The 25,550-nt window shown below is 36.1% G+C and overlaps 2 long non-coding RNA genes across 2 annotated transcripts; one reads left to right on the top strand and one right to left on the bottom strand.

Annotated features, from left to right (window-relative positions):
• Positions 1-1,105: 1,105 nt before the first annotated feature.
• On the top strand, positions 1,106-6,081 carry LOC135154796 (uncharacterized). Its single transcript, XR_010294238.1, has 3 exons — positions 1,106-1,234; positions 1,528-1,865; positions 2,585-6,081. It is a non-coding gene; the product is annotated as an uncharacterized LOC135154796 (long non-coding RNA).
• Positions 6,082-14,400: 8,319 nt separating this feature from the next.
• Positions 14,401-23,942, bottom strand: LOC135154795 (uncharacterized). Its single transcript, XR_010294237.1, has 6 exons — positions 23,854-23,942; positions 22,750-22,891; positions 21,885-21,981; positions 18,409-18,801; positions 16,115-16,179; positions 14,401-15,428 (listed from the first exon to the last, which is right to left on the bottom strand). It is a non-coding gene; the product is annotated as an uncharacterized LOC135154795 (long non-coding RNA).
• Between the last annotated feature and the right edge of the window lie 1,608 nt (positions 23,943-25,550).

The raw sequence follows: 25,550 nt of genomic DNA on the forward strand, positions 1-25,550 counted from the left end.
TGACAATAAGGACAAAGTTGACTGAACCATATAGTATTAAAGAATGCAATTCCACACATGTTCAGGGAGGAATTAATCGTTGTTTCACTTGACAATGAGGAGAAAATTAGAATATTTCATATAATAAAATACAAAATAAATAGTGAGTGGATGATGTCATCAGTCTCCTCATTTGGATACCAGGATGTGTATATAACTGTTTTTTTTAATTAAGCAAAACTAAAATATAACTTTTTATTCTACATCCGATTTTGATGAATTTTTCAGTGTTATGCTTGTTGGATTTTTCTTTTTTTTTCATCCAAATCAACTTTTTGTTGGGGTGGACTTGTCTTTGAAGGGTTTTACTTTTGATAATTGTTAACGACAATACACCAGACGGTGGCCTGTACTGGTTCCAGAAGAAGAGGAAGAAGAATAAAACCAAAGGTTGTAGACCAGCAACCTTTTGCCCTTTCAACCCAATATGGAAATCTCATTTTAAAGCTGAACAATGTTTGAATCATTATTTTTTTACAAAAGCATGCACTAAGAATGGCAGTAAGTATGTATAACACAATGAAATATAGGGAGCGAAGAAGAATGGGAAAATGTGTACCAACCGTCTTTCAAATTTTCAAGTGGGATCTTTTTTTTTCACAACACAAAGTTTCTTGTAACATTTTTTTATGAATGGAATAACGAATAATTTCTGAAGACGTTGATTTCATAACATCATCTACATGTATTAAATTTACACATAATATTGCTATTTCTATTGCTGTCTATGGAAGACTGGAGCCAGTTACCTGATAGTTAAAATAAAACAATAAGAGCATATATATTGTGCAGCTACGCAATTGTTTAAAAACTTTTTGTTTAATTAAAAGAAGGTGAAGATGCCTATACTTTATTTAAGCATTTAATTTTGTACTTTTTGACCTTGCTGTCAGGTGCAACTCATTTCTTTCTTTCTTTGACAGACATTCCTCAGTTCTTTTGCTGTTTAAAACCAATTAGCATTCTTTGATTCCTCTATTGCAGGCTCATCTTGGAAGCTATACTTGATATGCAAATTAACATTTAGAGAATATGTGTGTTAGCTTGAGCGATTTTGAATGGAAGTGTGTGAGCTGATGTGTGGAGTAGGATAGAGTGTGAGGGGTTGCTTTACTTGTAGAGCAGTGTTTATTCAGTTTTGGAGAGAGAGGACCTGTCTGTGTCTTCCTTTTGGCCTGTATTCACAAGTCAAGTTGTAAGTTGAATTTATAATACTTCCAATGTAATTGAATGATAGACAGGTTAGAGAGCAAAGATACAAATGCTCTTTTGAAATGTGTAATCTAATTATTGTAAACGTAAATCACTGGATTGATTTAATTTGTACTTATTTGCAGTGGATACAATATCAGCTTGTTTTGTTATCTTTGTTTAAAAAACTTATGAATAATCATTACTATGGTATGAGAAGTAATATCCTGTTATGAATAATGAGACCTATAAATGAAATAGTTACTGTTAAATGCAAGCATTTGTTATGATTAACAGGTAGCTCTTATTGAGGATATCGTCTCGACTTCGGCCACCCCCTGTAAGTTTTGGCTTGACACCGGAGACGCTTTTGCGAGGCCCCTTACTTTATTGGAGAAACACTACAAATTTTGAATTGATCACCTGCTACCTCAGTGAAATGGTAGGGGACTTAAGCTACTTTGTAGAAAAACTTTGTGAGACTGGGTGTCAGTTGCATTCTTGAGTCAGCACTCCAAATCTGAAAGTCAACATTTCATTCTTCAAGGCCACTGACGCTTTCTTGGACATCGTACCCAAATTTTACTTATTCTTCAGTCCCCATCGCCGCCGTAGGATTGAGGAACTCATATGAGGTGACGTATGCTTGCTAATATTATACTCATGAAAAAAAAAGAAAATTATTTCTTCAGAACTCACAAATACATAATTATAATACACATCGAAGGGATCTTGCTCGTCAGCCTTTTGCAAGAACAAATGTCACTCTGTCCTTTCATATATCCTGCATTAAAGAATGGAACAGTATATACCTGTTGATATAAAAAATAGTAAAACTCTTTCCATGTTCCAAAGGTTATCCAAAACTTACTTTCTTGAAAGGTTATGATTATTTTCCTTCAATATGTATTTTAGTACTTTTTTGTAAGTTGATGACCTACTCATAAATGTTAAATACGTGTGCATGTGTATGTGTGCGTATATGTGTGTATATAGTTTCCATTCTAGTTTAGCATCTTAACCTCATATAAACTTGTTTCTCTCTTGTATTCCGTGGATTAGTATATCCCAAATTTTATGTTATTAATCATGTTAAGTATTCCAGGGCCCCGCTCACAAGCTTGCTTTTAAAGGGGTCCTAAAACCAATTCGTCTATACTTTATGTGTTTATGTACTCATATGCATTGTATGTGATCATAATGTGATTTTTTTGGGGGGGTTTTAAATAAATAAACTTGAAAATATACTCATTATGAAACAGGCTCTTGGTCTGTTATCTCCTTGGATGGCATAGAAGAGAAACAGACTGTATGTATCAGACTCACTTTTTTTCTGTTTTGTTTTTCCCATCAGCGCTAGAATTAACTTCTCATTCATCAAGATGTCAGGTTGCGGAAAAGGAGGAAAGGGTCTCGGAAAGGGTGGTGCCAAGCGTCATCGCAAGGTTTTACGAGACAACATCCAAGGTATCACGAATCACCCATGTACTATCGATTGTCGCATCTTGGATATAAATCAAGAGCCTCTGTGGAGTAGGTCTGCCCTCGAGTACACATCACCATCCATGTGGCCTGTTCAGTGAGGAATGGAGCAGGTGTTCATCAGGAGGCGCTGGCGGTTCAGAGCCCCATTGCATAAAAGTTACCATTATGGTAACTTTGCCATCCAATGGTAACTTCCATGATTTACTTGATTCTGATTGGCTGTTGATCATCATTACCATGGTAATTAGCATTGGATAGCAAAGTTACCATGATAGTAATGTTTATGCAACAGGGCCCAGGTGGATAGGAGAAAGTTGCTTGGAAGGCATCCACATGTGGTTATCTGATGGTGAGATCAGGACCCGTCTTACAGAGGGTTGCGATTGATCCGATCAATCTCAACTATGGAAAGCCAGCAACGTCATCTAAAATGCATGTTTGTTCAAAATGTTTTCTAGCTATGATGTATATTCATAAATTCATTGTTTTCTTGATAATTTGGTGTGTTTGCCTTTGTTTACAAAGAACATTTTGCAAATTTCCTGTAGAAAAAATTATGACACTGATGGACTTCCATAGAGTTACAATTGATCCGATCACCTAAGTATATGGAAATCCATCAATGTCATCATTTTTTCTTTAGCAAATTTGCTCAATGTCCTTTGGGAACAATGAGAAGCATACTAAATTGTCAAGAAAACGGTGAATGTATGAATATACATCATAAATAGAAAATATGTTGATGGCTTTCTGTAGCTGTGAATGATTGGATCAATCGTAACTCTTTGTAAGATGAGACCCAGGTCTGACATCATTGTTGAATGGCCAACTCAAGTTCCCACTGGAGAGGACACAAAGTATAGGGTATGGATGGTGGACTTTGATCTACGAACTAGCTGAGTCCATGGTTGGAAAGATCACCCGATGCAGTCTCATCATGGTCGAGGGGCGATCAAGGATCCAGTTGGTCTTCCACCTGCTCAAGCCCCAGGGAATTTATGTGACATGTCGGGAATGTTCCCAAATACGTTAAAGACGATGCTGAACAGATAGCCAAATCGGTTCACCTTCTACTCATGTCAATGGCGTACAGATTGGGGGGGGGGGGGTGGACTCCCCCAAATTTTCATGACCCAACAAAATGGGGGGGGGGGAAGAAAAATGATGAAATACAATATTTTCTCATTATCATGTCAAATCTATCACAATTTCCAAAGTTTCAGAATTTTTACCCAAACACCATTATGGTTGTTCTCACCGTTTGTTTTCCTTTTATTGTATGAATTCTACAACATTTTTCACTATTAGAAGGAGACTCGGCATTGACAATAAGGGCCCTTTTGAATGTACCACATATAGTTGAAACAATGACATGGAAGAATATAACTTTTTATGACATTATGATACAGAGACAAATAAAATTTTTCATTTTTATTATAATAAAATACAAAAGAAATAGTGAGTAGATGATGTCTTCATTTCCCTCATTTATATACCATCCAGGATGTGCATATACCTGAGAAATTAAGCAAAACTTCGTTATTTCATATTGCATTTTGAGTTTTTTGTTGCTTAGCTTGGTTAAATTTTTTTTTTTTTGGGGGGGGGGGATCTGAAATACGCCGAGTCAATCTGAACTATTCCAAGTTCCTCTGCAAATGACATTTGGGATAAATTTTAGAATTTGTTATTTTGTCTGCACTGTTGATCATTAAATGATTGTGTTACAACCATTGGCAGCGATTCCGGGGAATGGGGGGACATGCTCCCCCCCCCCCCCTTTATTTCAAATTTTGTACAGCAGCCTATTGGAAAGAATTGTCTCCTTTCCCCTAAATATAGACCAAAATTTTTCACGAAATCGCTGCCAATGGTGACACCTCTGTTTGGCTACTTGTATTCATTATCGACTGGATTCTTATAAAACGTTTCTCTCCATCATCTCTCTCTTTCTTTCTGCCCTTCCCTCTTTCTTTCTTCCTTCCTTTCTTCTTTCTTTCTGTCCTTCCCTTTCTTTCTGTCCTTCCCTTTCTTTCTCCCCTTCATCTCTTCCCCCTGTCTCTTTCTTCTGTTGTCTCTCTCTTTCCCTCTCTTATTCCCCCTTTCTATTATCACTTTCTTCTACCACCCCGCCCAACTCCGGTATTTCACTTTCTTTGCACATGAGCAAAGAAGATGATCCCCCTCTGAAAGGGACTTTCACACTTGGTTGCAAGACTATTTGGTTACAAGATATTTGAACATGATAGTGATGCCTACACAGTCGAGTAACCAATTTTGAAAGACCCTTTATGTATATTTTGTCTACCCCATTTTCATACAGCCTTTGGGAAATGGAGTGAACTTCATGAAATGCATCAACAAATTTCATATCAATAAAACCTGATTCAACAATCCTTTCAGCAAAATGATTGAACAAACTTCCAAGTATCCTCCGATCCAAAACGTCTTATGATATATATATTAGAAACATTTGCAAGCTTTATCTGACGTAGAAGTACAACATTTAGCATTGTCATTTTGAAATATTCTCGCTTTGTGAATCTTTGTGTTGCATTTCTTAATAGATGATTATTATTGAAGAATATAAATCAATTGTGTGACAAAATACAACACAATGTTGGAAAATCTAGTCAAACAAATTTCGAATGCATAAAATGTATTCAATAAAATGTTAATTTTGTGAAGTTCACTCTTGTCACATAAAAAAAGATACTTGGCTTATAGTTATACAGTGCATAAAAAGGTAATCCAAATCTTGAGGGTCAAATAGAAAATAAAAGAGAAAATTCCCTGCTTTCTATTGATACTGATTACCAAATGTTCAGTATCACTCAGTTAAGGCATGAATTCAAATTTTATCTTTGCTTTTCTCTTCAAAACCAACAAGATGGGAATTGTTCCTGAAAATGTAAGCCTATTTAGAAATTTTCTTTGGAAAAACAAATAATGTAAACTTGTAAAATAGTAATTTAAAAGAATATTGACCTTCTATATTTGGTTTACAGTACTCGGGGGGGGGGGGGGGGGCCTAATAGCTGGCTGGTATTCTGAAATCGTGTTATCTTTTGAATTGCCTTTATCAACTGCGATAAGAAATTTTAAAATGGTAGATATGGTCCCTTTATACTGCGTAAATAACCAATTTGCAAGACCCTGTTGCATAAAATGACTAAAATAATATGGATCCTAATCATACAATTGGCTGAAATCTATCACATGACCAGTCCTATATTTTAGCAAATAAAAAATAGCTTATGATTGGTACTAATAATCTAGTTCTATTAAAAGGTCATAGTTTTGAAATGACCGTTGATGAAATAAGGATCCACATCACTATCTTATACAAACATATAATACACATCATTTTCCTTGGGCATTAGGAAAGTATACTCGTTGCCTTGCATCGGGTATATTATATCCGTTTCAAAGTTTCACTGTACCATGTGTATGTAATGCCCTTGATTTGTATTTGTATACTATTAAAGTGGCATTGCCATCCAATGGCAATGTGACTTTAAAGTAAATTTTATGCAACAGGGACATGGGAGATTTTGGCCTTGGGGGTCAAAATGGTTTTTAAAAAAGGGTGGTCAGGAAGTTACAATGGTTAAAAAGGGGCAATTGGTGGGGGGGGGGGGTCACAATGGATAAAAAGGGGCAGTGGGGGTCAATGGATAAAAAGCGGCAGTGGGGGGGGGGCACAATGGATAGAAAGGGGCAGTGGGGGTCAATGGATAAAAAGGGGCATTTTGGGGCACAATGGATAAAAAGGGGCAGTGGGGGGGGGGGCGCAATGGATAAAAAGGGGCAGTGGGGGGGGGGGGCACAATGGATAAAAAGGGGCAGTCGGGGTTACAATGTATAAAAAGGGGCATGCCATGCTTCACAGAATATGGGATAGACACAAATAAGCAGAACTGAAAAGCAAATTTTTTTTCAAGAGCAGCCCAGAAGATTCATTCAAGTATACGGAACACCATAGCAGCTGACCTCTTGATTCAATGGGGCAAACCCCACCCCTCACAAAATGACCCACAGCCTGATCTGAGCTTGAGGTCTCCTTGACAAAATCACACAATATGTGACATCACTACCAAGAGACCTATTTTTCAGTGTGCAGTGAAGGGCACCGGACACTGTTGGGCACTTGCAACAATGAGAGTGCTTTATTAATGACGGTAGGGAGCTTTCGCTTCAAAAAGCACAACAAATTCAAGAACACAGTAAATGTATTGAAAATGCCCGTCAAATGACAAAGAACAGCTGGGAGGTCTTTGTCGAGACTTTATGAACCGGGTCAGCAGTTTGTCCAGAGTCCAGGATGAAACTGCCATTTTGACTCGCCAATTTTCCACAAAGACCTAGTTCTTTGTCAAGAAGGGCATTTGACAATACATTTTCTATGTTCTTGAATTCACCATGTGGTGAAAACTCCCCATTAATATTTTGTGTAGCCAAGAGTATGGAAGACAATGCATTGACTTTCCTAGTGATTATGTTTCGGGGGGGGGGGGGGGCCACTGCTTTTTTTTTTTCTTTTTTGGGGGGAGGGAGCTTTACCCACATTCTGCTTTCTCTTCCCTACCCCCTACCCTTCCTTCTTCCTGGCCATAAGGATCAGTCTGTTAATCTCCTTTGTAGTTATTCACCCTTGAACATCTAATTTCCTTTAATCTGCTCCCTTCCTTACAACCATCTCCCCCTCCCCTCCACTGATTGTGCTCTATTCGTATACCTCCCTGTACTATCCATCCAGGGAAGCATTTCATGAAGATTTTTGTCAGTGATTTTCACCAACAAATCCTTGCATCTGATTGGCTTAGAGTAAATCAGTGATAATCACTAACTCCCTGTATCTGCCCATTTTCAATCATTTCACATCCTTTCAACATTAACTATCCATGACTGACCCTACAATTTAATATTTAGTATTATTACTAATCATTTTCACATTTCATATTTCTATTATTAGACAATTCAATTATATTTTCACATTAAAAAAACACTATTCATTGGCTAGTTTATTTTATTATTTTTTTTTTTGGGGGGGAGTTTCTTTTCAAAAGAGCAAATGGAATATATTACGATTTTGCAAATAAATATACCCTTTTCTGTACATGATGCAATCGCGTTTCTATGAATTTCAAAGAACACTGCATTTTTATCAAAATAGAAGCCAAGAGGGAAAAGAATGATTTTTAATTTAGAATACACCATCATACAAAAACCAAATGCACTGTAACCATCATGCCACCATGAACTCTGAGAGATCAGGCGAGGCACCGACAATGAAAGATAGATCTAATAAGGTTGGGATCTCAACAAAGGCTTGTCCTGAGGGAGTACACTTCATATTCCACAATGGTTTATAATTCCCCATCAATCATTACAATACAATGCATGAACCCTAGAAATTAAGCAAAATGTCAAATTTCAAAGACGGCACCCAATAAAAATTCAAAAAAATCTTTCCATGGATATAAGAAACCAATGAGAACTCTCACAGACAGCACCCAATAAAATTGCCCAAACTTGTTCAGACTGGATGGAGGCCGGAAACCACTTCTTTAGCCAAAGGGTCATGGATAGCTTGAACAATCTACCAAAACATGAAATGTCAAATCTGACGGACAGCACCCAACAAAAATTCCCAAACTTGTTCCACACTGGATATAGGAAACCATGTCTTTAGCCACAGGGCCACTGTTGGAAAAATCTACCAATCACTGCCCTACACACAGACAGGAAGATGGATGAATATAGCCTAGCATCACTTCGTATCAAGCTTCAGGACCTGGCTGAGAAACTTCTCTGACATGATCAGACAAATTATAAGCAACAAGGAAATAATTCTATGATGGTCTGCAAATTATGCATCGTATGATGATTGCAAGAAAGTGAAAGACTCCCAAGTTCCCATAAAAGATGGGTAGATGGCACAAGATCAAAAGATAAGCAAATTGAATCATTGAGTGGAGGCCCTTCTCCAAATATAACTGGCAATGGTAAGCAGGAACATGAATACCTTAACCCTATCTAGCCGGGGGGGAGGGGGGGGGGCTTTTTTATCCCTCAACATTTTTCGAATAAATCTGTAAAGATCAGGCCACAAAATTTCATGGAATTTTTCTCACGCAACTTTTAAGACCCAATATTGCTCAAAAACGTGATTTCATTTTACAAATCTAATGCATATTCTTTCTGTAGCCGAAATTCATAAATGTATCATTTTTACCTTTACAAGCTATTGATGATGATTTTCATCAATTTTGTATTTTAAAAGATGAAAAACAAAGGGGGGGCTAAAAAAAAAAACCAATCGAATGCAAATTCTTTATGTAGCCGAAATTCATAAATGTATCATTTTTACCTTTACAAACTATTGATGACAATTTTCATCATTTTTTGAATAAAAAGATGAAAAACAAATTAAGGGGGGGGGCTAAAACCACCCCCCCCCCCCCCCCCCGGCTATGCAATTTCAAAATAGCCTGGGCTATATAGGATTAAACACAGTAACTTCCTCTCACTTTAAGGGATTACATTTCTGAACACCTGAACGTGATGAAATTCCTCTACACAGGAAATCTATTCAAAATTCTTTCCAAACAAGAACGTTTCCTCCTGGACACAGAAATTGAAAGTTGACAAAGATTTCAAGAACCTGCCTTATTAGGATTCAAACAAGTGCATTGTGGTTTAATAGTAGAGTTACAGACTACACCAGAAAATGTATCAGATGTATGTAGCTTCCCTTTCGGTGACAATATCGGCATGCATGAGGAGCAAAAATGGTCTTTATTGACTTTGACTCTATACTACCAAGACTTCACATTGCCTTTCATTTTATCAGAGTCAAATAAATCTGGGAAAATCTAATAAACACAGGAAAATATCAAATGGCTGGAAAAGACAAAAAAGAATGACCAACTGGAACTAGATCCACTGAGAATTCCTCTAATGCCACCACACAGATGCCAACACTTTCACAAGATATCAGCATTTGTGAGTCCAAGAAGTGTGTATTTTGCATGAGGTTTTGAAGAACTTGGGATATCATGCATTAGCTGAAAGGAACACCATTGCTTGTGGTCAGACAGCACTTGAAGATTATCGCAACATTACCAGATTCCAAACACCAAATATAAGATGTCACATGCAACTGAAACAAATTTCTCGAAGTTAGCAGCGTTCTCTTCACACAGACGTCGCCAGTTCCTCTCTCTTATCTTTGTGCAGAACAAATGATCAATAACACCGAGCTCCAAAGCCATATTGGCTAAACCGTTCCATCAATATTTCAAATATCAATATGGATCAACTTGAAACACTACACTGGCAAGTCTCTAGAAATCAAAATTTGACATTGCACTTCTGAAAAAAGATTCCAGACTTACATATATATATATATATTGCTTTGATTGAAGGAGAATTTTTTTACACATTGTGGAAAACCATTGAAGTGCACAACCCTCACAAAAATGGATGAAAAATTTATATCCGAAGTTGAAGATTTGGGCAGACGAACCTATATTGAGAATCTTACCTTGATCATCACATATCTTAACATTCGTGCAGTCCACATTATCTCTTCTCATTCTGTGATTTCATGATGGATACACACTCGGCACTCGTACATGGTGAATGACCGCGATAAAGTTTGAAATAATAATTCAAATTAGTCTGACCCCAAAAATAACACGTACAGAAAAGGAGACTATATAAATTGCAAGATAATCAACTTCGCTCATCATTGTTTAGCAATCAAAAAAATAAAAAGATCAAAGTCTGTATATATATATAAAATTGTTTATCTTCTTAGCACACTATCTAATCAGTCATGGAAAATATCATGTTGCAACAATGTGAAACAAAGATAAAGTTAGAGCAAAAGCTAGAACAAATAGTACTGAGAGGTATATAAATAAAGACTATACCCAACAAAAGGATACAGGAATGGGAAGAAATAACAGTAAAGGTCAAGAGAAGGGATTACAGTCATTAAAAGAAAAGAGAAAATCCTGATACGGGGAAAATTGCCACCCAATATTTTCACAAAGGTTATGGCCCTCAGTAAATAATTACTGGAAAACCAATTGCATTGTTTCACATACTTTAGGCTACACAGAATATCATTGAAATCATTATTAAAGCACTTACATTGTGGTATACCATGCACAACAGTATCCAGTGCCCTTCTCTGCACACCGAAAAATAGATCTCTCGGTAGTGAAGTCACTAATTGCGTGATTCTGACAGGAAGATCCCAGCTCAAACCAGACAGGAAGCCATGTTTGTAAGGTTTAGGGCCTACCACCATCAATCGAGGTCAGCTGCTATGGTCCTGCAACTTGAATAAATCTTCCAGGCTGCTGGTCTTACATTCTTTTTCAAGAGATAAAAAAAATCATTAATACAAAGCAAGCATATAGTATTATAATCAAAGACTATAAGTAGGGACAGAGATTTTCCATTTCAAGACATGGTCATTTCCATTTCTAAAAACCTATAATTCTGTTTCAAACTTGATCTAAAAAGGAGATTCAGTTTTTGCACACAGCAAGAGTATGAAATCTGTTTGCAAAGGTATACTCAATAAAATATCCCATGAAAAATAGACAATCAAAACAATTTTCTGTTTTGATTTACTGGTATTAAATGGAAAATCACTGTCCCTAATATGTTGGGCAGGTCCAAGCTATTTGAGACAAATCAAAGAGGTGTTTCACAAAGATTTTTAAATCTTAAAAGAATGTCTAAAATTGCTCAAAAATTTTCAATTCCATGTTACAAATAAGGGATCACCATATTGGTTAGATCTCCCAAAGAGGACACGCTCTACTAAAGATGAAATCAATTAGGTATGCTGTGCATCAACGTTTGCGCATTAACACTGACATATACTATGATTTCAGTGTAAACTGTAATTTAACTATTTGTGAAGCACTTTCCAGAATTGTCTCTCTCTCGAGTCATAAACTTTTAAAACATCTAATACTACATGTAGACCTATATAAACATGATTGGCAAACTTACCAGGGCTCCGTAACACAAAGGTTTGCGATGAATGGCAAATATGAAAGAACCGCACTGATTGGTCCCTGGTCAGTATTTTAAACATAATGCGCTTGTAAAATTGATATTGATTGGTCAGTCCATTTATCGATTGATCGCTAATCTTTGTGCTACGTAGCCCAGTTTATTAAAGTTCACAGTACGACCATCGGCATGTTTAATTGACTGCCTCAGTAACTAAGAAGTTATAGAAAGTTAAAATGAACATTTTAAACACACCTACATGTATCAAGGTCAAAGAAGCATGATGCCTAAATGGACTCAATAGCAGTCAAGCAAAGAATGGCCAATCGGTTTAATCACATCTTCTCTTCATTGGTCTTTCTTTTGTCATTTTGTGACTTTGGATTCCGGAACCAATTGATTTGAGGGCTACAGCCTCTTTGTTATTAAACCAATCTCTTAATTATTGACATATGATTAGTAAAGATTATTGAAGCTAGCCTGTATCCAAATTTTGTTCATTTTGTCTGAGTGGAATTTGTGTAGTGCGCTTGTGAAATTTGACAAGTTTCTTTTGGAACCCAGTTTATATAAGAACCTCTTTCTTTGTCACACCCATATGCATACACAAGCTGATATTGAAGTTGAACCCTTACATGGTTCTTTATCATAAGAACAAGATATTTTCGGGTACAAATTGACCCCCAAATCTAATCACATCCTTGTCCCTCCAACCTAAATGAAATAAGTTTGAAGTTGATCCCTAAAACAATTTTCAGTGATCGCATGAACATGATATTTTAACATATTTGTCACCTTTGACCTTTGAATGCCTGACCACAAAATCTACATGTTATAATCATAATATTAAACGATGAAGTATATTTGAACATTTATTTTCATTGATGTTGATGACATTATTAATTCCTCTGAAATACTTGTGTTAACTTCACAAGAACCTACTACGCATAATAACCACACCATATCAATTATAAACCTCACGATACTTGAAAATCATTTCCAACTCTACTCACATATTAATTTTTACTCCTAGTAATCATACCCTACATTGTATGCATCCATTCAGATACTTAGACCTGCCAGCAAAGAGATAATAGCTTGGACCTGCTCCTTGGAGCTACACAAAAGTCATCATATAACATATCTAAAAAATGGGTTCGTAAGTAGCAAATTCACATTAAGTCTTCTAAACTGATATTTACTTCATTAAATTTGATTTACATACCGTAATGGAAATCTCCCATATCAGGAAGACAAGTGGAACACCAAAAATAGAGTGTGTTTAATGTCTGGTGTTAAGAGCCAGTCCCTGATAGTAATCTCTCTCAGAGATATGGAAAAGACGTATTTTACAAACAGGTTTGAATACGGTAATATATTTCAAAGGATAACTATTTTGGAGAAACCACACCATAGGTCTTTTTGGAAAGGTGGACTTTCTATACAAGGGATTTAGCTGAAAAAGCGAGAAGAGCATTGTTCAAATTGTACAAATCTTTTGGTTCCTATACTCCTAGCACTAAAACCTTGTTGCATCTTTTCGATGCAACGATACAACCGATATTACTTTATGGATCTGAAATTTGGGGTACTAATGTTATAGACATGGAAAAAAATCTACAATTAATGGATGGGAAAACAGGGCTATATTTTAAACACGAATCTGAAAAGGTGCACATTCAATTTTGTAAATATATTCTTGGGGTAAACCGCAAATGCAGTAATTTAGCAGCGACAGCTGAAATCGGTAGATATCCAAAAGTCATCCAAATTGCCATAAATATACTGAAATATTGGATTCGAATACGTAATATGGACGAAGATAGTTTGGTTTACAAAGCTTTTGTAGAAAATGTAAGTCTATTGAATAACGGAAACAATTGCTGGCTTAAGACAATTCAGGATATTTTTAACATACTAGATATTTGTCGGAAAAATGACACCCCCATACTTGATCCAGAAAATATACCAATTTCCCAAAAAGAATTTATTACAATATGCAAAACATCATTGGAAAGAAGATTTGACGAACAATTTGAATTGGATTTATTTAACGACAGGGACACTAGGGAAGGGAATAAACTAAGAACTTTTAGGCAATTCAAATTCAATATAAGACAAGAAAATTATTTATATTCAATACACAATGTCAATTTGAGAAAAAATATAACCAAACTCCGACTGAGCGCTCATAATCTACCAATAGAAACAGGAAGGTACAAAAGACCGGAGAAGATACCACCTAACCTGAGATTTTGTGAAGATTGTAATTTGAATTTTGTCGGGGATGAGTTCCACATTATAATGAAATGTAACAAATATAAAGATTTGCGTAAAGATTTTTTTGAAAAGATAATTACCTTCAATATTAGGTTTACTGAAATGGAGTGCCAGGAAAAATTTATCTACATCATGAAATTGGAAACTGAAGCCTTGATTAAATTGTTTTGTTCTTTTATCCAAAACATAATTGCTATTAGGGGTGATTTCTAAGTACTAAAAATATCAACCGGTAAACACTTTGAAGTAATATATTCGCAATATTTTTACACAATGAATTTACATGTAATGCCATTCTTCTCATTCTTCCTCTCTTTCCCGCTCTCTCCATTTTCGAACTTCTTCCCTCTTTATTTCCCTTTCCTCTCTCACTTTCTTTATGTTTTCTTTATCTTTTCTTGGATATCAGTCTCTATATCCATTGTCAAAATATCTATCCGAATGATTCCTATGTTTATTGTGTATATTTGTGTATAATTTACAAGTTGTTTCTTTTTTCTTTTTTTTCTTTTTGACGAAATACTATTTTGTTTTTGTTTATTTGCTTATATTCCTTGCATTGTATATTTGTCTTGTATCATTTTGTACTTCTTGTTATGAACAAAATGCTGGCAATTGCCAGTGAAGTTCTAATAAATTCAATTCAATTCAATTCATGTAGTCACTATAGCAGGATAGACTGTACTAGTGATAATGCTATATTACAATACAGAGACTGGCCACAATATATGGTACTAAGGTCCAGTGCCTGATATATCTTCTCTCTCATGAAATTCTAAACTCACCAGACACATGGATGTTTAGTGTCAAGTAATCATCGAAGTAGATAATCTCATATCAAAAACATAGTTAACACCAGAGAAGAGAATTTAGATAATATTTGGTGTCAAGTATTTTCTACAGAGATAATCACCCCTATGAGTACTAAGACTATGGTTAGCACCATCTATACACTCCATAGAGTGGTGTCAAGTGCTTGACTATGTAGATTTAATTATTAGAATATGGAGAACACCAGACAGAGAGCGTAAAGTGACCGGTGTCAAGAGCAAATCCCTGGAACTATTTTTATCAGGAATGCCAGGAAGATTACAAACACAAAATGGAGGGTGTATATGAAGGGTTTGGTGTCAAATCCAAAGTCTCTTTTGGATCATACCTCACATGAATGGAAGGTGTATATGAAGGGTTTGGTGTCAAATCCAAAGTCTCTATTGGATCATACCTCACATGAATACCAATAGGTGATCATACCAAACGTTCTGTGTACGTGAAGATCTCGAGATTGGTGACATGCTCTCGTCTCTGGTAAACTATCTCTCTCATTCACGCTTGGAAGACGGTTAACACCAGATGGGGGGTGTATCCATGTTGTACACTGAATGACATGACTGCATATGAAAGTGAAGAACAGAAAATCATTCCAACATTTAATTTTCAAACACATTCATCCTACTGTGTTACATGCACAAAATAAATTCAAGTTCGCAATAGGCAAGCGGCTTATGCAGACATTAACAGGGAGATAGTGCTCGATTTTTTCCACTAAATTGTGCTCCCTCTTTTTTTCTTTATTTCTACATAAAAACACTTGGGTGGTCATTCCATTGTGTGAACCCTTCTTCTGTTTGAACTTAGTCTTAGATTGTTATTATAACTGATATTAATTTTAAAGTGAAGCTGGTTCAAGAACAAATCTCACTAATTGTTCAGCTAATGATAATGTGATTTGGATTTTCTTTGTAAATAAACAAAAATAATGTGACAGAGCTATGGAAGGCAATAAGAATCTTGCTTGCAAAACTAGCACCAAATATTAATGGTGAGGTGCCGTGGCCGACTTCACCATGAAAGTCTGGGGTTCGATTTCTGTAACAGCCCTTAACCAAGGTAATTATATCTACATTGCTCTTTTATCTTGCATTGAATAAATGATAATGCCTTTATGCATTATTGATACCAACGTGTGCATGTGTTTAAAAAATAAATAAATACTTTTAAAAATATTGCATTATTGGCTTTCCATAATCAAGATTTGAATGAATTGCAACTTTCTTTATTTTCCTTCTAGACTCACTTTAAGTAGAACTGTATTCTATCAGCTGTATAAGCCTCCTCCCAGCCATGAGGTAAAACTGTGAACTAAAGAAAAAAAAATATTTCAGTCATTGTAAAATGAAGGAAAATGTAATTCATAACAATGGAAACAAAATCTGGTATCTCAAACTTAGGGAAAATTTATTTGTTGGTTTAAAGTTTAAATAATCCACAGACTTTACAGTTCAATACTTTTGGGCACCTGACCATGTTTCTATGGGACCTTTCTAAAAAGACTGTCTTAACTTTGTGCTTCAAGTGAACATATGAAATTCTCTAAAATTATAGTGGCTTGAGTAGTTCCTGAAGCGAAAATCAACCCCCCCCCCAAATTGAGTCGGACATACAAAGAGGTTGATTATTTAAACGGAATTGCCCAAAAGCAGTTGGACATTTTTGTATATACGCTGTAAGTTAAGCATAATCTATACAGGAAATCTGCATAAACTACGGGTTCAACGGATGGTTTTTAAATCTATCATTATTATTTTTGTTATCATTGTAATTATTATTTGAACTACTTCCTCTTTTTGTTGTTGTCGCTTTTTTGCTTTATCTTGACATTTTGTAGATTACTTGTTTTGAGCTTGTCTGCCATGTCCGTCTCCATTTTTGTATATAATTTGTTAATTAATATTGAAACTAAGTTTAGGGACTTGCCTTCTTGCCTGTCTTAACTTTGATTTTCTAATTGGTATTTAAAAAACGACGCTCACTTTAGTTGTAAGCTTGTTTGTGACAGCTGTTTTCCCTTCAGAAAAACACTGAAGACACACGTCGCCTAAAGGCGTTTTTAACACATAAGGAATATGACCGACGTAAGCGGCCAACATTTACCGTGTTTTCCTCCCTATTATAATTTTGTAAGTACTTTTTTTAAATCTATCATTATTATTTTTGTTATCATTGTAATTATTATTTGAACTACTTCCTCTTTTTGTTGTTGTCGCCTTCTTGCCTGTCTTAACTTTGTGCTTCAAGTGAACATATGAAATTCTCTAAAATTATAGTGGCTTGAGTAGTTCCTGAAGCGAAAAACAACCCCCACCCCAAATTGAGTCGGACATACAAAGAGGTTGATTATTTTACGGAATTGCCCAAAAGCAGTTTCCTAAAATTTACAAAGGTAGTTTTGAAAACCAGCAGTTGAAGCCATGGTTTATGCTGATTTCCTGTGTAAATTATGCTTAATTTAGCTGCCATGGTTAAGTACGCTATTTTATTCATGAGTCCTCTCTTTTGAAGAGTGGACCCATTAATCCAAAACAGAGGACTCATGAATGAAATAGCGCACTCAACCATGGCAACAGGCGTCAATTTGGAGCACTGTCACAAAAGCGCACAACAGTATTGGACATTTTTGTATATACGCTGTAAGTTAAGCATAATCTATACAGGAACTCTGCATAAACTATGGGTTCAACCAATGGTTTTCAAAACTACCTTTGTGAATTCAGGCCAATGAAACGGGTATTGGAGTCAACCAATAGGACCTCCAAGGCCATGGACTGATTGTTGCTGTGACACAAAGGTACATGTACATGTAGGCAATCGATCTTACTGCTGATTTGTACAATTGATTGAACATAAAGATCAATACAATCAATCATAAAAATCAGTCCTGCAATCAAAAGCTAAGCTATGTGTCACCAGGCCCAGATTTTAATTTGTCAAAGGGGTAACCTTCCCATTGAGTAAAGTGTCAAGGCACCTATGTTTTATTGAATCAAATTATATTATAGACAGGTGATTGCAAAAGTAAACTTGATTGTACTAAAAGTTTGATGCAAATATAGGTGACCAAACATTTACTCCTAGGAAAAGTATTCACATTTCAATTTCATGAAAGTTATAGGATTAAAGGTTGCAGCTGAGTTTGGTTTAGAATTAGGATTGGATTAGGTTTGATTATGTTTGAGGTAAGGTTCAGGATTATTTAGGAACATGATACTCCTCATATAAAACGAACTTCGTGGAGTATAAAGTTCATTGACCTCACATGACCTTTGACCATGGCATGGAAACATGCTCTTCATTAGTGATATCAATTAACCATCTCATACAAACTACATTGATGAAAATAGTAATCTTTATCAAAGTGACCTGAGGCACAACATTACATAGCAGGTTGCCTATATGGGGAATTCATCAGATTTTGGCACATTGTTCAATATGCTCTGATATTGCACAGACATATCATTCATTTAAAAGTATTTTTAATTCACTGCTAAGATGCGCTATAAAAATAAAAATCATAAACATTGCACAACTTACCACTGGATCTTGCAGCATATTTCTGATAATTTTCTTGACCTTTGGCATGAGCTTGTCGAGTCCATCATCCAGCGGTGACAAGACATTTGCTCCTGCGACAATTGCTCTGGGCTTTATTTTATCTACAATGTAGGGTTACAATAGGGTTTTATGTTAGGTTTAGGGTAGGGTAAAGTGTCAAATTCAGGGTTGAAGTTAGTCAATTGTTTAATGTGTGGAATTTTCAACAGAGCAATTGTCGCTGGAGCAAACGTCATGGAATCCCTCCAGCATGACCATGACTTCTTCCTGATCTAGTCCATATTGCTTGCTTCATGTTGGGTGACTTCTGAGGACATCCAGATGAACCCTTGATTTCAGGGCTTTGCTCTCATGGATAGCAGTCTGTGCCTGCTGCAGAGAGAAAACATTAATTTAAGACAAAATTTAATTCTTGCTATTCAGTATTGAATTTCAAAAATGAAAGAAATCCTCTCAGTGATTGTGAAATGATGTTTAAAATGCATTGCCAATCTCAAATTTCACAATTTTGGATTTCAAGACTGTTATGCTCTTCACAATATCTTTCTTGTGCAGACAAAAGAGCTTCTTGTGCAGAGAAAAGTTTCTTGAAACAGGTTACAGTATCATATACTAAAAATTCAGTTTGGACATTCTGATATTAGTTAAGAAGAGCTATTCCTGCAGGCCTGAAGCTGGCCATGAGTCTACGGTACATGGCAAATAGCGATACCTCCACTTCATTGGAGCTCAACTTCCGGACATCACCTGAAGCAATATGCCATTTCTGCAGAGCCATTGCAGCTGAATACAAGGAAGCAGTACTACCTTGCCCCCTAACCCTAGTAGGATGGCATGAAAAGAAGGTGGAATATACCCCATGCTTTGGGAGCATTAGATGGCAAGCACATGACCATCAAGAAACCAGCTCACTCTGGAAGCCTTTATTACAATGATAAAGGTGTCACTAGCATTGTGCTCATGGCACTGGTGGAGAGTTCATTTGGTAAGATATCGAAAGATTGGCCCACCAATTCGATACAAAGACCTGTTAACAACTGCGAATTGAAGGACAGCATCAAAGACATCATAGCACTGGGTTTCCAGATCTAACACAACTCCCAACGACAGCACTCCTACTCCATTTTTTTTTAATTTATCATTATTATTTTTGTTATCATTGTAATTATTATTTGAACTACTTTTTCTTTCTTTTTTTGTCGCTTTTTCTTGATATTTTGTAGATTACTTGTTTTGAGCTCGTTTCCCGTGTCCGTCTCCATTTTTGTATATAGTTTTGTATATAATTTGTTAATTCGTATTGAAACTAAGTTTAGGGACTTGCCTTCTATACAAGCTTTTCTTGGCAAGTACCTCCATTCATTTCAACATTCTTTTTATAGATAAAATAATTGCAACTCACTATAGTTTTGTTTAATTTATCTTCAATATTTGTTATGAAATGTAATTGAACTGTCTGTATCATATTGAATATGTAGGCCTATTGTTACTTTGTTTATATTTTGAAAATGTTGTTGAACAGAAATAAATAAATCTAAATCTATATCTTGTAAATGCTACTCAAATCAATCTTAAACAACAAACTCGGCGAAGTGGTGCAAGCGGGAGAGATTTGGTTCATACTTCTCAATTCTGTAACGGTACTTGACCCAATGAATTGGCCGGATGATGGGGGAAACTATGGAGATAAGGAGGCCAGAGTCTTGCTAACACATTTTGAGGATCTGCTCGTTTCTCATGACTACAACCCAGATTCAGCAACGATGGAGTTTATACGTCCGAAGAAGGTGGTAAGGCACCAGTATGCTGGACTCATGGAATGCAGTTTAGTGCAGGAATAGGCAAGGACGGGAGCAGGACTTTCCTAACTTTTTCCATTTGGTGGATATTGTTCAAGTGATTCAACTTGCTACAGTAAAAGCAGAACGTGCCTTATCATCGATGAATCACATGAAAACCGAATGGCGTGTCATTCTTGGCACACAGACATTAGATGACCTCATGATGACTTCCTTTAAGGGCACTCCAGAGGAAGAATACAGCGTTCAAGAGCCATCTATTGGCAACTGGTTGAAGGCTGGAAAGCAAGATAGGCGTCCAACCACACAGCCATATGGTATACAAATACTGAATGCGTATGCATGAGATGAAAGATGAAAAGTTCCATGGAACTTTTCATCTTTCATCGAATGTAAATATTCTTTCCATCGCACAAATATTTACATTCATTATTTGTTTTATATAACTCATATAAGTTACAAGGTTTTTTAAAAATATGAAAAATAATAAAATAGATAAAATTAAGATTAGGTAGGCAAGTCCTTTTCTCCGATCCATACTAGCCGGCCTACGGTGGATTCCCCCATGTATCAACAGCTCATCAGCCCTTTGCTTTAATTCTTTTGTGACGCGCATTGATTCATGGATCTGCGCTAACTTCAAACAAACACACACACATAATAAGGGAAGTAGACCCACACATGATTAGTGGTACATACTGAGGGAACGCTAGCGTACCGTGCAATGGAAAAAAAAAATGCACGGTCACCATGCAATGGAAAATTTAAAAATGTATGCAGTAAAGAAAGGATCAAATATTGAACACCTTTCAACCAACCAGATGGCAAGAATCTTTGTTTGAGTTATATAATATGTAATCACATGGTCCTTGAGAAGCTGCCATTGGCACCAATGTTGACCCACAGCCAAACAATGATCACCCAAGTCCAAGAGCATCATCTTCTGATGATGAAGAGAACATTGTAGCGGTTGATCAACCAATGTCCAAGTCTAACACTGAGTAATACAATCGCCTATAACTTCGATGGCGACCACTGGGGAGTAGATCATTCTTTTGATCGACAGATGTGGACAACATAATTTGTAATAATTGATTGTGACCACTGACCATATCAATGAAATCACAGATTACACCAATAAACATTGACCAACACGTAAGCTTCACTCTTAAGGAAGTACAGAGGTCAATAAACTTCTTGGACAAAAAGGTCTGAGTAAACAGTGATCCTTTCATTATCCATCAGTATGTACAGGAAATCAACCCAATCTGAACCTTATTTGAACTTCGAATCAGATCAGGTTGATGGAGTTGCCAGCTCATTGTATCGGTGAGCTCAAAATATCACTACAGACAATGATGCACTCCTGAGTGAATTTGAACTTGTTGATAAGGTGCTAATGTCATGTGGTTACTGATGTACTATAGAGAAACATGACCAAGGCTTTTCTTGGTGCTGCTGTGCATGTATTCTTTCTTCTTTGTTTCCCCTTCTGTTTTTCCTACTTGAACAATATGTATAGCACTGTCCCTGTCACTAGTGGTGATAAAGCTGTCAAGATTATTTTATGACAATCTGATATGACGAAAAAATGGCTCTGGTGATCTTTTCTCTGAATGACTCCCTAAAATAAAAGTACTTCGACACTGCACTTACTTTATATTGATCCTTGTAACATCAGCCTGTGCTTCTTTCAAGGTCGTAGTTGATTGTTGATAGCTACCAGCTCGTCCTTGACCCGTATTCATCCAACCTGTAAATTGAACCATAGTATTTAGGTCTGCAATAAGGCAAAGGTGTAAACGTGTCTCATTATGATGAACATTTTTTGTCTGAAATGAACTTTAACCCTAACCTCATGAATTCACTATGTACGTCAACATTGAAAAAAGATTACGGTAACACCTCTGCCAGTATCGCCTGCATTACATGATTTAATATTTGCTGATTTTGTGCTGATTCTGAAAAAAACTAAGATGAATGAATTCTTCAAAGACAGAGAAAAAATTCAATGAATAACATCCTAGGTTTGCCCTTCATTTCTGACACGGACAAGGGATGGAAGAAATGAGCCTTCCTTTGATGCAATCTTAGTCACTGACTTCTATTATAGCTTGTGCATCTTAATGAGTTAAAAAAGGAACATGTTTTCCCAATTTCCTACATTTGGAGCAATGATATTGAGAACCAGACGATCTTTGAGTTGTGATATAAGATGTATTACAATAGATTCGCAAACTTACGCACACACACAATGACTTGAAATTGAAGTCATTGTGTGTGTCATTAAATGATACATGATTTCTACAAGCTATGTGCCATATATCTGGAATATTAGGTGGAAACTTGGAGAAAAAAATAGGATTATAAATGACAAAAAATTAATCATGCATTTTTCAAAATAAAATACATGGAATTAAAACTACCATTTGTAAACTAGAACTGCACATTTTCCAGGTTTTAAGAGATTAAGAAGCAAGACAACGATAATCCTAATAATCATAAACAATGTACAACTTACCAGTAGATCTTGTGGCATATTTCTGGATAATTTCTTGACCTTTGACCTGAGTTAGTTGAGTTCACCTTCCTTTTCTTAATCTAACTCCACATGATTTCTTGATTTCAGTGCTTTGCTCTCATGGATAAGCAGTCTGTGCTTGCTGCAGAGATAAATGAAAATTGAAGACAAACGTTAATTCTAGGGAGGGAATTTTAAAAATGGAAGAAATTGTCTCAAAGTGATTGTAAAGAAGATGTTTAAAATGTAAGATGATGGTGTTTGCCGCTAAGCATGAATTATTCAACATTTTAACAAACTGACTTTAAATTCTTCAATTCCAGGGTTATGTGCATTACACACAGACAAGCATGTGTGGGACTATACTCAAATTGTCCGCCCAACAGTTTTGGTTGTTATTTGTTATGCTAAGAATGTAAGGATGGACATCTGACGAGTCATCCTTTGCAGTGGGTAATTTATCTATAATACTCTAAAAATGGCCATATGTTTATGTGTATTAAGTTCGGATAAAACAGGGCAGTGAAGTTGCGCGACAGCCGAGGTAAGTCACTGTTTTTGTTCCTTTTAATTTGATTTTCCCCGTTTTTTTGGCAATTAATGCCGAGAGGGAATATTAATTTGCATTTCGGTCGCGTTAATTTTCAAAAGTTTGATTCATATTTAAAGACAAAAATTGAAGAGCCCAGACGGGGGGATTTTGCATTGTAAGTCCCCTAATGGTGGCTGCACGATAGCGAGCCGTCTGTGTACGAGGAGAAATTAAAAAAATAAAAATATGTTAAAAGACTCCTCGAAACCGACGGCTGCCAGCTGTCTAGGACGCCTTACTAGGCTTAGGCTTAGCCGCCTACACTCACTCAGACTCAGTCACACTTAGCCAGGCGGCTTCTAGAGAGTAAAAATCATTTACTAACGTACCGGTACCGTAAGGTCACTCTCATGGCTAGTCACACTCACACACTGTCACTCCTATTCAATCAAGAATCATACATTTTTTAAAGGAATTGTCATAACTTTATAGGCTTACATATCATGCAATCAAACACAATTCAAGAGTAAAAAAATTACTTCGGTTAACAAACTAACGTTAGGCACACTCACCTCTAGAGTCTAAATTATCCCGTATTACAAGAAATAAAAACAGCTTTTCGCATCCACCTCAGTTTGAATCTACCGCTTCTGGCAAATACGGCGGTGTCGCCGATACTTCCAATTACAAAATGAAAAAAAAAAGACCTTAATTACTTTTATAAAAATATTATAATCTCAACAGTCAACTGTATCTTACTTTGATAATTTATACAAGTGCAAAATAAGAAATATTATATTTTTGGTTTGATAAGGATATTGTATTTTTGGTTTGATAAGGATATTGTATTTGTATTTTTGGTTTGATAAGGAATGCTAAAATACCGATCAATGACAAATACTAAATAGACTAAATTCGCAAATCTCATGCTATAATTGAGAATTGAAGCTTCTCAGTGCCGGTAAATTATATGCTTGACTAAGATTTCGCACACGTCATGTAGTTTGTTCCTCATTTTTAAGAGCGAGGAAGATAGAGCTATATATTTTTGTTTAAAGATAAATATTATAAAGTAAGTGGTGTATGATATTAAATAGTAAGACTCCCCAAATTAGTTCCGCATGTTTATAAAGTTGAGGCATATATATATATACTTCCTAATTTTAAAGTGCTGTACAGCTTATGAAATGTTGTGTGAACTCATATTCGTCTTTCCAGTTTAATTTGTCTTTATTTTGGAGAAAGCAAGGATTGGATAGAGCTCTATTGGTGCTTGGTTGATAATGATTTTTGTAAATCCGTCAAACTGTAGTATTGCCAGTCAACAATCAGAAATAGTTCTACAGAGAGTAGTTTAAATACTACTAAGTAAAAGGTGTTTTTAAGTTTGAAACAGTTAAGATCAGGCAAACTAGTTCCACATAATGCTCTTTCACAGATATATTTAGCTAAACATATGAAATGTCATGTGAATCCCGGAATTTGAATTTGTTACATAATTGAAGAGCGCTCGCTGAACTACATGGCAGTGGCAATTTTTCTAACGCATTTCCTTTAGCTCCGAACCGGACAGGTTTTAGAATTGTGTTATTTAGTAATGGAAAACTTTCTTTGTATTTTTTATCATGGTTTATAATTTGGCATACGCCACTTTTCATCATTTTAGGCCAAGAATTTGTGTTTAAGTATAATATAGACCCCACAATTATTTCTGCATGCGTACTGACATAATCATAATCAAAGCAGGATAGATATTTTTCCATCATTGTTACAATCAGCTCATAGGCCTATAAATTGCGGTGCGAACTTTTATTTGACTTTGAAGATTGGTCAACATTTTGAATTGAATAGCGCGAAAAAGGGAGCCCCATTGTTGATGCCGGGAACTTTGTAAAATATTTGAATATCTTACAAACTAGTTCTGCATAACAAGCCAAAGCAAAGGCACTGCGCGGATCCATGATAACGAAAGGACCTTACTCCTCCCCACTGAAAAAAAAAGAAAATGAGAAGGGGAACGGAGAAGGGAAAGGGGGAAAGAAACGGAGCGGGGACTCAAAGAGAGAGAGAGAAATAGAAGGAAGAAACGGGAAAATTTAGGGAGAGGGGAAAGAAATGAACATATTTTTCAAAACCGAATCGGAAGATAAAAAGAAGAGAATGGACCTCGCCTAGCTTCGGCAGGTGCAGCAGATCCAGAACAGGGAATGGGGAGAGGAACTTTGCAGTAATGCCACTCCCTCATCCCGCTCCAGCAGGAAAAAAAGGG

The sequence above is a fragment of the Lytechinus pictus genome, chromosome 7, assembly GCF_037042905.1.
Source record: "Lytechinus pictus isolate F3 Inbred chromosome 7, Lp3.0, whole genome shotgun sequence".
NCBI lineage: Eukaryota > Metazoa > Echinodermata > Echinoidea > Temnopleuroida > Toxopneustidae > Lytechinus > Lytechinus pictus.